The sequence below is a fragment of the Artibeus jamaicensis genome, unplaced genomic scaffold, assembly GCF_021234435.1.
Source record: "Artibeus jamaicensis isolate MK-2021 breed Jamaican fruit bat unplaced genomic scaffold, CSHL_Jam_final contig_373, whole genome shotgun sequence".
Lineage (NCBI taxonomy): Eukaryota > Metazoa > Chordata > Mammalia > Chiroptera > Phyllostomidae > Artibeus > Artibeus jamaicensis.
Genome location: NW_026521807.1, coordinates 9,407,638 through 9,418,544, shown reverse-complemented (window position 1 = coordinate 9,418,544; position 10,907 = coordinate 9,407,638).

Sequence of the window (10,907 nt, the reverse complement as noted above, 5' to 3'; positions counted from 1 at the left end):
TGCAGAATTCGCACAAGTAAAGCTGTGATTAAAATGCTCTAACAAATCAAAACACATGGGGCAATAATCCATCATAAGTTGAGTCAACAAACACAACAAACAATATAGTTAGACTGCAAGAAACTCAGAAAGTAGAATTACTAGATACTGACTACAACATAAGTATGTTCAAATGATTCAAGACATATATATATAACATATATATGTATACTTTATATGTATTTCACTGCTCTAGTCTTAAGCATTAGACCAATGCCTAACAGAGATGCCAATGAGTGAATGAATGAATGAATGAATGAATGAATTTATCTGGCAGCAGTGTGCAGAACCAACTAGCTGTAAGGAAAGTTTAGAGATAAGACAACTAGTTAGGTTTGTGACATAAAGCAGAGACTGGAAAGTAAAGGAAATGCAGAACCACTGTGCTTGGCCTTAAGGTCCTTAAAGCAGGAGTTGGACTTACTGTGGCAGTTTGAGAGCTTGGCATGGTGCCTAATGATAAGAAGCACTTGGTAAATGTTTATTTAATGAATGAGGGGAATTATATAACTTAGTGACTCTATTCATTATGGGGATAATCCGGGAAGAACATGGAATATGACTGTTATTTTGTACTAGTATTCAGTTAACTATTTTTTAACAGATGGTAATTTTTTTCTATGTGCTTGTGAATGTGTGTATAATGAAAATGCTTGAATTGTAATTTTACTATTTGAGCACTTCTTTTTATTTTACATTCAGGGTATTTGAAGGAGGGACCTTAAAGATCATGCCATTCTTTCTTAGCATTGAAGGTAAGGTAGGTAGATGGAAGGAGACATTTCCTGTTTATAGTTAACAAGATATCAAGGTTCTATTATATGTTTTTTGAATATGTGCACCTCTTTTCAAATGATAACAGATGTGACCATCCTAATGAGTGCATTTCTTGAAATAGAGCAGAAACTTAAATAGCTAGAATGGGCAGGATACCAAGGAAACAGACTAATCAGACAGATGGTGACTGTTTCCTAGGGAAAGTCTGAGTAAACCAGTAACTCTGCAGCAGTATTCTGAAAATAAAGGAACATTTATGGGCATGGAAAACTTAATGTTATATAATAATGATTATACTGTCAATAGGTTTACATACATATTTTATTTGTTACCATTGATTATATGATGAAATTTAGTTATTTTCTATATTATAATGTTTTCTCTTCATATTAAAATTTGTCCAAATAATCTGATTTTCATAATTAAGGTGCAACAGTGGATTTCTATTTTGACAAAACCTTTTAAACATTTCTACTGGCCTTTTAAAATTATATAATCATCTTGAAATAAGTTGTTTAATGAAATAAATGTATAAATGACTGAGCTCTAGTTATATAAAAAATAAAAACCACTGTTAAACTGAAATGCATTTGTTAAAGAAGAAAATTTTACATAAGAAAAACAGAAGTAAAAAAACATATCCTAGCAGGAAACTAGGAACGGAATAAAAACACAAAAAGGTATCTCTGGCACAATGCCCTGAAGGTCAGCAACCATGGCCAAGAGCATGAGGTAATGTCAGAAATAAGAAAACACCCTTGTCACTCTGATCTTAACACCATTAACGATGATGTAAAAAATGTAATCTGTATGGTGATTTATAAAGTTGTTATATATTGCATCTTATTTCTACCTTATAACCACCTGGTGAGGAAAAGCAGTTCTTATTATTCCTACTTCACAAATTAATAAATATATTTAGATAAATTGGTTTGCCAAAATTTAGTTACTAAGTGGCACAGCACAAACTAAAACAGTCTAATTCTGAATTTAATATACTTTTGGATTGAAGAATGGAAAACCAGGGAAGAGAATGGCTATCAGTCAAGGAAATGAATGTATTTCCATTTAGCATCTTAATATAGAGACAGCCCATAGTTTGCCTGCATTCTTACTATAGCATGCTATATTTAGCTTACAAATATAACACTTTGGGGTTATTAAAAAAACTTTGCACTCAGTTTATTTCCAAAAGTTGTGAAGAGTTTGCATTGTTTTGTAGAAATTTCTTTACATGATTTTTGTTTTGCTTTGTCTCTATATTAATTGAAAGAAATGAAAAGGATCAACCACAAAATGAAGGGAATCTTAATAGACCTTACAAGGGTAGATGCTTCACATTGATTTCATGATGGTTAAGACACTTTCCACAAGAATCCAAGTTAATCGGGGAATGAAAGGAAGGATGAATTTGAAAATGGTGTTGAGGAGGAACCGACTTTTTTTTTAAAGATATTTATTTATTTATTTATTTATCTTTAGAGGGGAAGGGAAGGAGAGAGGGAGAGAAACATCAATGTATGTTTGCCTTTTGTGCATTCCCCGCTGGGAACTGGCCTGCAGGGAACTGGTTTGCAACCCAGGAATATGCCCTGACTGGGAATCGAACCTCGATCCTCTGGTTCTCAGGCCTGTGCTCAATCCACTGAGCTACACCAGCCAGGGCAGGAACCAACTTTTGAGGGGCCTGCAATTTGATCAAGCACCAATACCCTCTATTCTTCAAAGAGAGAAAAACAACTCCTTGAAGGAGCATGTTTCATACTTTGAATATGACCTCCTCTACCATCTAGCACAAAATATAGGTTATATCTTAGGGAGAGCAGGAATTAATAGAATCTTTACAATATTCCAACATCTATAATTCCTATAGCCTTCCAGAGAACAAGGACCCTGATATATATACTTTTGAAATTCTCCTTGAGCCTAGGTAGAAATACTGAAGAGTTCATTGTTTACAAAGCATTCATACCAGGTCTGTCCAGAAAGTATCCAGGCATGTACTATGAAAAATAAAGACATTTATTGAAGATACAAGATACAAGAAACATTGTTCATGGGACAATGACACCTCAGTTCCCTTCAGAATAGGCACCTTGGGACCTCACACAGTTTTCCCATTCACCATCAGCTGCCTCCAGGATTTTCCTGAGTCTTATAGACAATCTGAAATCTCTTCCCTTTCAAGGGTATTTTAGTTTTGGGAAAAGCCAGGAGTCACAGGGCACCAAATCTTGGCTGTGAGGAGGTCTGAGACACCTGGGTGATTTGATGTTTTGCCAAAAGACTGCATGAGACACAATGCATGAGCAGGCACATTGTCATGATGAAGCTGCCAATCACCAGCTGCCCACAGCTGTGCCAGTTTTGTTGTATTGCCTCTCTTACTTGAGGAAGAATATTGAGGTAGTACTCCTTAATAATTGTTTGGCCTGGAGGGGTGTACCCATGATGGACCACACCTCCCCAGTCGAAAACCACAGTTAAGCCCTGACTGCTGTAGCTCAGTGGATTGAGCACCAGCCTGGGAACCAAAGGATTGCGGTTTGATTCCCAGTCAGGGCACATGCCTAGGTGGTAGGCCAGTTCCCAGCAGGGGACACATGAGAGAAAACCATACACTGATATTTCCCTTTCTCCTTCTCTTCCCCTCTAAAGATAAATAAAAATGTTGTTTTTTTTTTTTAAAAACACAGTTAACATGGTCTTGATCTTGCTGCGACTTTGCTGCACCTTCTTTGGACATGGAGAATCAGGTGACTTTCATTGGGATGACTCAGCCTTAGTTTCCAGATCACAGCTTTATTTGATTTATTGCTGGTTATGACCTTCTTGAGGAAGTCTGGTTCATTAGTAGCAGTTTAAATTATCATTAGCAACTGCAGCATGATGTTCCTTCTGCTCTGGTAGCAGAAGCTGCAGAACAAATTTTGCCACGACATGTTTCATGGCAAGATCTGTGTCAAAATCTTGGAAACAGTAGTTTTTGGAATCCCCAGATCAGCTTTTAGTTCTCGCACTGAGTCGTCCATCTCTGTTGATTGCAACCCATGCATGTTCAGCATTCTCAAGTGTTCTGCTTCTTACATTTTCAACATGTTTATCACTTTCAACAGATTCTTGACCATCTTTGCAGCATTTGTGCCACACTTTTATTTGCTCTGCACTCATTGCATCTTCCCTGAAAGTCTGCTGAATCATCTGAATAGTTTCCATGCAGGAATGTTTAAGATTAATGCAAAATTTGATGCAAATTTGTTGCTTAACTCGATCAATCATTTTGAATGCCACAACCACACAATACACATGCTCACCCAAAGGCATCTACTACTTCCACTGACTAGTACAGCGAAGTTGTCATTGTTCACAGATGTGCATTCCAGTCCACTCTTCCTGTCTGCCAGGTTACATCAATGTCACGCAAACTATTCTCATTATATTAACAAAGGCTGGACTTTTTCTGGACAGACCTTGTATATGAAAGTTTAACCTGTATTCACTACACCCTTTTTCTTTAATTCCCGGACAAACCACTTGACATTATCCAGCAGTCCTTACAGTTAGGTTTGTCCAAAAGACTAATTTCTCTAGCCAATGGAATCTAAGAGATAATTAACAATTACTGGTACTTTAACTGCTGACTAAGAAATTCACAGATACTATTGAAAAAATATGCTTTAAAATTAACTTTCACAATTTATGAAAATTATTTTTCATCAATTGGGCTCTCTTTTGTGGGGCATAGGTGTCTGATGACTTCACCACTACCGTGGGGAGAATTGCTACAATGCAGGCATTGGCTAGAGCTTCTAGAACAATTGTTTCCATAGTGAGATGTATGTCCCCAAGAAAGGACATATAGTCCATTCAGTAGATAGGTAGATAGATTAAACTTTACTTATGTTTAATATATGGATTGACTGGCTATCCATATACATGGATCTGGCTAAAATCAGACCTGTTGTCACATGCTCACACTTCACAAATGACATATTAGGTATAACTGAGAAAAGTCCCACAGTGTGGAAGATTTTTCACTGGTACCCACATTTGTATAAAGTCATATTACCACATAGTACAGTTGATATGTGCTTTGTTGAATAGAGCAGATGGTTATATCTCCTTATTATGCAAAATATGACATAATTAGAGGTGTTACCATGAATATAATTTATACAATAAAAGGTTTATACTGTATCTCGGAAAAGTATTTATATTGCTTACTTTCAGAGCCTTATGGGAAGGCTTCTGTGTTACATCGTCATCTAACAATGCAGTCCTCCCAGGAGGGATAGAAGAGGCCAGTGTGGCAGGGAATGAGAGAGAGCCAATACAAAGTTGCAATAACAAGTTTGCCACCATTCGTATCAAAAGTCATAGCTCAGTCTCATGTGATTATCTTCTATAACTATAAATAACTTCATCTTCCCCTTCATTAGTTCTTTGGAATGAGAAATGAGGAAGTAATCCCTGGTTACATCCTGTTAATCAAAGATTGTGACAGTTAATTTTATCTCTTAACTGGACTGGATGCCCACATATCTGGTTAATATTATTTCTGGGTGTGTCTGTGAAGGTGTTTCTGGAAGACATTAGCATTTGAATTGGTGAGATGAACAAAGCAACTATCCTGCCTGGTTGGGCATCATCAAATCTTTAGTGCCAAAATTCAACAAAAAGTTTGAGAGAAGTTAAATTTGCTGTCTGCCTGATTGTTGAGATGGTACATCAATATTCTACTGCAATCAGTGCTCCCGGTTTTCAGGCCTTCAGACTCAAACTGGAATCTACACCACTGGCTCTCCAGCTCTCAAGCTCTCAGGCTACACCATTGGCTTTCTGGGAATGCATCTTGGGGATGGCAGATTACGGGATTTCCTAGCCTCCATCATTGTGTGTGTGTGTGTGTGTGTGTGTGTGTGTGTGTGTGTGTGTGTAACTTATTGATTCTGTTTCTCTGGGAAATTCTAACTAGTACAAAAGTTCACCCCATGAATTCTTCTGCACTTGTGGCTTGTGCATGTGTAACTGCCCAGAAGTCCTATAACATCTTAAGCATCAGCATCAAAAGAGAGTCCCAGGTTTGGAGGAGAGGCTCTGTTAGGTTATACCCACATGAATTTTGTTGAAATCCACAGAAGGAGTTGCTGTAATAGCTGCCAGAATAAGTGCATTCAGGTCCCAGAGACTGGTGAGGTGAAGATGAATAAATCAGTTCCCATTAGAAAAGGTGTATTTTACCTAGCACTTTTTTAGAAATAAATATTATATTTAATCTGTCCCTTAAAGATAAAAATAGTATTTTAGCATTAGTGAAAAATGGGCTTTTTTTTCAGAGAAATTAATGATGGGGACTTTACAGAGAAAACATTTTGAATATAAACCTTTATAAAATATTCATCTCCATGTGCTATTATAGCTAAAATTGATTAACTATAGCACCTAGAATACTCCCTAAGCTGAACACTTGAAGAGAATTTTCCAACTTATTCTAAATTATCCAAATAAACTATTTCAGTGAGTTTGCAGTTCATATGTTACAAACATAAAAATGTTGCGCCTTTTGATTGGCTTCAGAAAACCTATTGACATCAGGATAAATTGAAATTTACTATATAAAAGTTACTGAAAACCTTTGCGTATTTGGTAGATGAGATTGAAAAATGAGTATCAAAAAAGGTGAACATAGTCAACTAAATACTTCTTTCGTTTGGTTATGAATATTTTGTAAAGCTCCTTTTTCAGCTTCAAGTCATTAAAATCATGGGCTGATATAAATGAAACTCAGTACCAGACCTTCACATCACTCATTTATGGGGGCACACCTGTGTGGCCTGGCTCCTTTGCCCTGAGAGGATAATTAAAGCTCAGACTGGAGACTCCTCATAACAGTCCAGCAAGGCAGGTTTAAGAGAGCCCTTATGATCAATTGCTATTCTTGTTATGTTTATGCAAATGAGGCCAAAGTGAAACTGGACTTAATGCCGTAAATAAATTGATCTCAATTTGGCTCTTTGAAAAAGATGAAGGGTGGTTTTTAGAGAGAAAATTGTGTTTCAATAGACTGTAATACAGAGTTGTGAATATTAGACTCTAGTTCACTTCATTGTATTCAGAGTTTTATTTTTAACCCATAAACTGAAATGGGTCTTGAATTTTTCTAGTTTTCTTAAATATTTGGCTACAATCCTCCAAAGTAATGTTTCATTTTCTCCCCATCCTTTGATTTGGAATTATTGAGAACTAAAACTATGTTCTTCCATCAGACCATTCATCATAATTCTTGTTATTTTAACTTTTGCCCCAATAATACTGAGATTTGAAACACAGTTTGTCTCCACCAGGTTATAGGCCCTCCTTGTACTCAAGGAATACTGCCCCTAGATACTATTGCAACCTTCTTCCCTGACTGGGCCTCATCATCCCTCTGAAAGAGAGCAAGCATCTCTTAGCTCTCAAGAGAAGCTCCATCCCTCTTCGGCTTCCTGAAGAGGCTATGTGTCCCTTTTTCCTTAAACAATTTAGAGTCAAGATCCTTGAGGGAGGAATGTGGTAGGTAGTTAGACAGTCATGAGCAGAGCAAGAATGGTAGGCCGGGTATAGAAAGTCACCAGGGCAGAAAGCCCAGGGTGCCTACCGACAGGCAAAAGTGGGAAAACAAGGATTTTGCCCCCAGGGTAACCTTTCCTCCGTAGCATATTGCTGCTCATGTGGTTTAGACCCCCTGACCTTTCATGTCGCTGGTCATGCAGTTTGAATGCTCCTCTGACATGTCTCTAGTAATGCAGTAGACCCCTTGGAAAAGAAACAGGGGCCGAAGAGTGGCCTCGTATGACTCCCATGTGGGCCCTTGCATGACCACTCCCTTAAACATTAACCCTTAGGGATAATATCTAGGCCTCAGTTGTATTGTAGCTCTAGGCTCAGAAAAGCAGCAAAACCAGACAAGTGATGCCACGGCTGACATCAGGACCAGCTGCACCAACTAATGATTCCTGACCTGGTGCCAACCAGTCAGTGGAGACCAAGGACATACTTGGAAAGCTACCGATTGTTCTCTTGGTCTCTCCCTGAGACCTTCAGATAAATACACTCAAGACTGGACCCAGTGCAGCTCTCTCTCCTGGGAGCATGTCTGCACCTTTCCCCTTCCTCTTCTTTCTCTTCTTCCCCACAGGTGCTACCATTACCTTTCTCTCTTTTTCCTCCGAGGCTCCGAGGGCCCTTCTTTTGCCCCCGTCACTTGTTTGCTGAGCCTGTTTCTTCTACTGCTTACTTCTACCTCTGGACCTTACAAAGAAATGTTCTTATGCTGTTTGAGAAAAAAATCACTCAGTTACAAGTTTAAATCAGGAGTAAAAAAATGAAGTATTTCCACTATAAAATAATTAGTAATTTTCTAATGAGAGCCAAAAAGGCTTTATAATATTAATAAAATAAAAATAGGTTTGAATGTAGCTTATTTCATATACATTTTCATCTTTTTAATTATATTGTTTCTACTATTCCAAGTGTCTCCAATTTTTCCCCCTTTGCCTGTTGCTACACAGTCACCCCTCAGGCAATCCCCACACCATCCTTGTCCGTGTGCATGGGTCATGCATGTATTTTCTTTTGCTAATCACTTCAACTTTTTTTTTATACAGTCACCTCTACCCCTTCCCCTCTGACAACTGTCAGTCTGTTTCATATATCTGTTTCTATTTTGTTCATTATACTCCACTAAATCTTCATCTTTTAAAATATCTTTTATAGTAAATGTCTTCAGAAAGTAGCATATATGTAATTTATAAATAAATATATATTGCAGTACATGCTCAAAATTCTCTTCTGATTTAATTTTAATTTTTTAATTAAAAATATTAATTACAGTTTACATTCAACATTATTTCGTATTAGCTTCAGAGGTACAGCATAGTAGTTAAACAATTCGAAATTCTTGACTGGAGTGTGTAATTAAAATATAAAAGCATTTATTTTGGAAATGAAATAATAGTGTATATATTTTCCCTTATAAAGTCATACTGCTTTCTCTTTAGGACTGTATCTTTTTAAAATTATATTATATTGATTATGCTGTTACAGTTGCCCTAATTTCACTCCCTTGCTGCCCCCACTGGCACCCCCCCACTCCCTCAGGCAAACCCAAGCCCTCTGTTCATATCCGTGAGTCATGCATATAAGTTCTTTGGCTACTCCATTTCCTATACTGTACTTTACACCCCCCTGGCTATTCTGTGACTACCAACTTGTACTTCTTAATCTCTTCAACTCTTTGCCCATTCCCCTAAAGCTCCCTCTCATCTGGCAACCATCAATACACTCCAGCATCAAATCATGCTCCATATCCATGATTCTGTCTCTGTTCTTCTTGTTTTCTTAGTTTGTTTTTTAGATTCAATTACTGATATGTTGCATTTATTGTCATTTTTATTCTACTTTTGATCTTTCCTTCCTTAAATAAGTCCCTTTAACATTCATATAATAATGGTTTGGTGATGGATAAACTCTTTTAGATTTTTCTTGTCTGAAAAGCTCTTTATGTGCCCTTAAATTCTAAATGGTAGTTTTTCTGGGTAAAGCAATCTTGGCTGTAGGTCCCTACTTTTCATGACTTTGAATATTTTTTTATTAATCCCTTCTAGCCTAAGGGTTTTTTTAAAGAAATCAGCTGACAGTCTTATAGGAAGTCTCCTGCATGTAAGTAACTGCTTTTTCTAAGATTCTCTAACAATTGGCATTTTAATTATGATGTGTCTTGGTGTGGGTCTCTTTACATCCATTTTTTTGGTACTGTCTGTGCTTCTTGGTCTTGCTGTTTATTTCCTTCACTAAGTTAGGGAAGTTTTCTTTCATTATTTTGTCAAATAGATTTCCAATTTCTTGCTCTTTCTGTTCTTCTGGCATCCTTATGATGCAAATGTTGGTGTGCTTGAAGTTGTCCCAGAGGCTCCTAACACTATCCTCATTTTTTTAAATTATTTTTTCTTCTTGTTATTCTGACTGGTTTTTTGCTTCCATATGTTCCAAATCATTGCTTTGATGCTAAACTTTATCCCTTCTACTGTCAATTCCCTGTAAATTGTTCATTTTTATTAGTATATGCTTCATTTATGCCTGGATCTTTTTTATGCTGTTGAGGTACTCACCAAGTTCCTTGAGCATCCTTATAACCAGTGTTTTAAATTATGCATCTGATAAATTGCTCCACTTTGTTTACTTCTTTTTCTGGAGTTTTGACCTGTTCTTTGATTTGGGTCATGTTTTGTTTTGTTTTGTTTTTACAGTCTCCCCTATGACCCAAGATGGGTACTAAGGTACACTCTCCACGCCTTCTTTCTCTTTTAGTTGAGCCTTGATTGCTGTTGATAGGTCCATGGGAGGATTTAGCCAGGCCAGTCAGCCACAAGGACTGACAATGACCCCTGACCACCAACCTCTGCCCTCAGGGAGGATTAACTGTGCAGGGACAGGGTGGTGGTGTTCTAACATGGTCTGTAGCTGTCCACTGGGTGCACAGGCCCTGGATATCCCTAGGTGATGCAAGCCAGGGATCACCTGTGTTCTTCTCTGGGTCACCCTGAATGAGCTATAAAACAATTTGAGATAGCTGCTACTTGTGCCAGGCTTGGAGATTCCCAGGTGAAGCCAAACTGTGAATCTAGGCTGGCTGCTGCTAGTGCCATGCCTGGTGCCACTTAGCCAGTGGTATAGGGGCTGCTGCTTTATGAGGCTGGTTGGTGCTTTTTTGAGAAGATTTGAAATATGGGAAGCCTGAGCCAAGACCAGCCATTCATATGGAAAAGTCTCTGTTAACAGCTTGAGTGGCCCTGTAAGTTGGGTGAGACAGGGTCTCAGGAGATTTCCAGGGTGGGGAAAACAGTGTTAGCCAGGTTTATAGAGTCTCAGATATCTCAACTGCCTGCTGGCTATGTGGCTTTGTAGGGGGTGGGGCGGATGGCTCAGAAAAGGATCAATGGCCTCTGCCCATCTTTCTGTCTTCAAGAAAGCTGTCCCCCAGCTCTTGCCCAGATGCCAGATACTTCAGTTCCTCCTTGTATGCCACTGGTGCCTTTCAAGCTACTACCTCT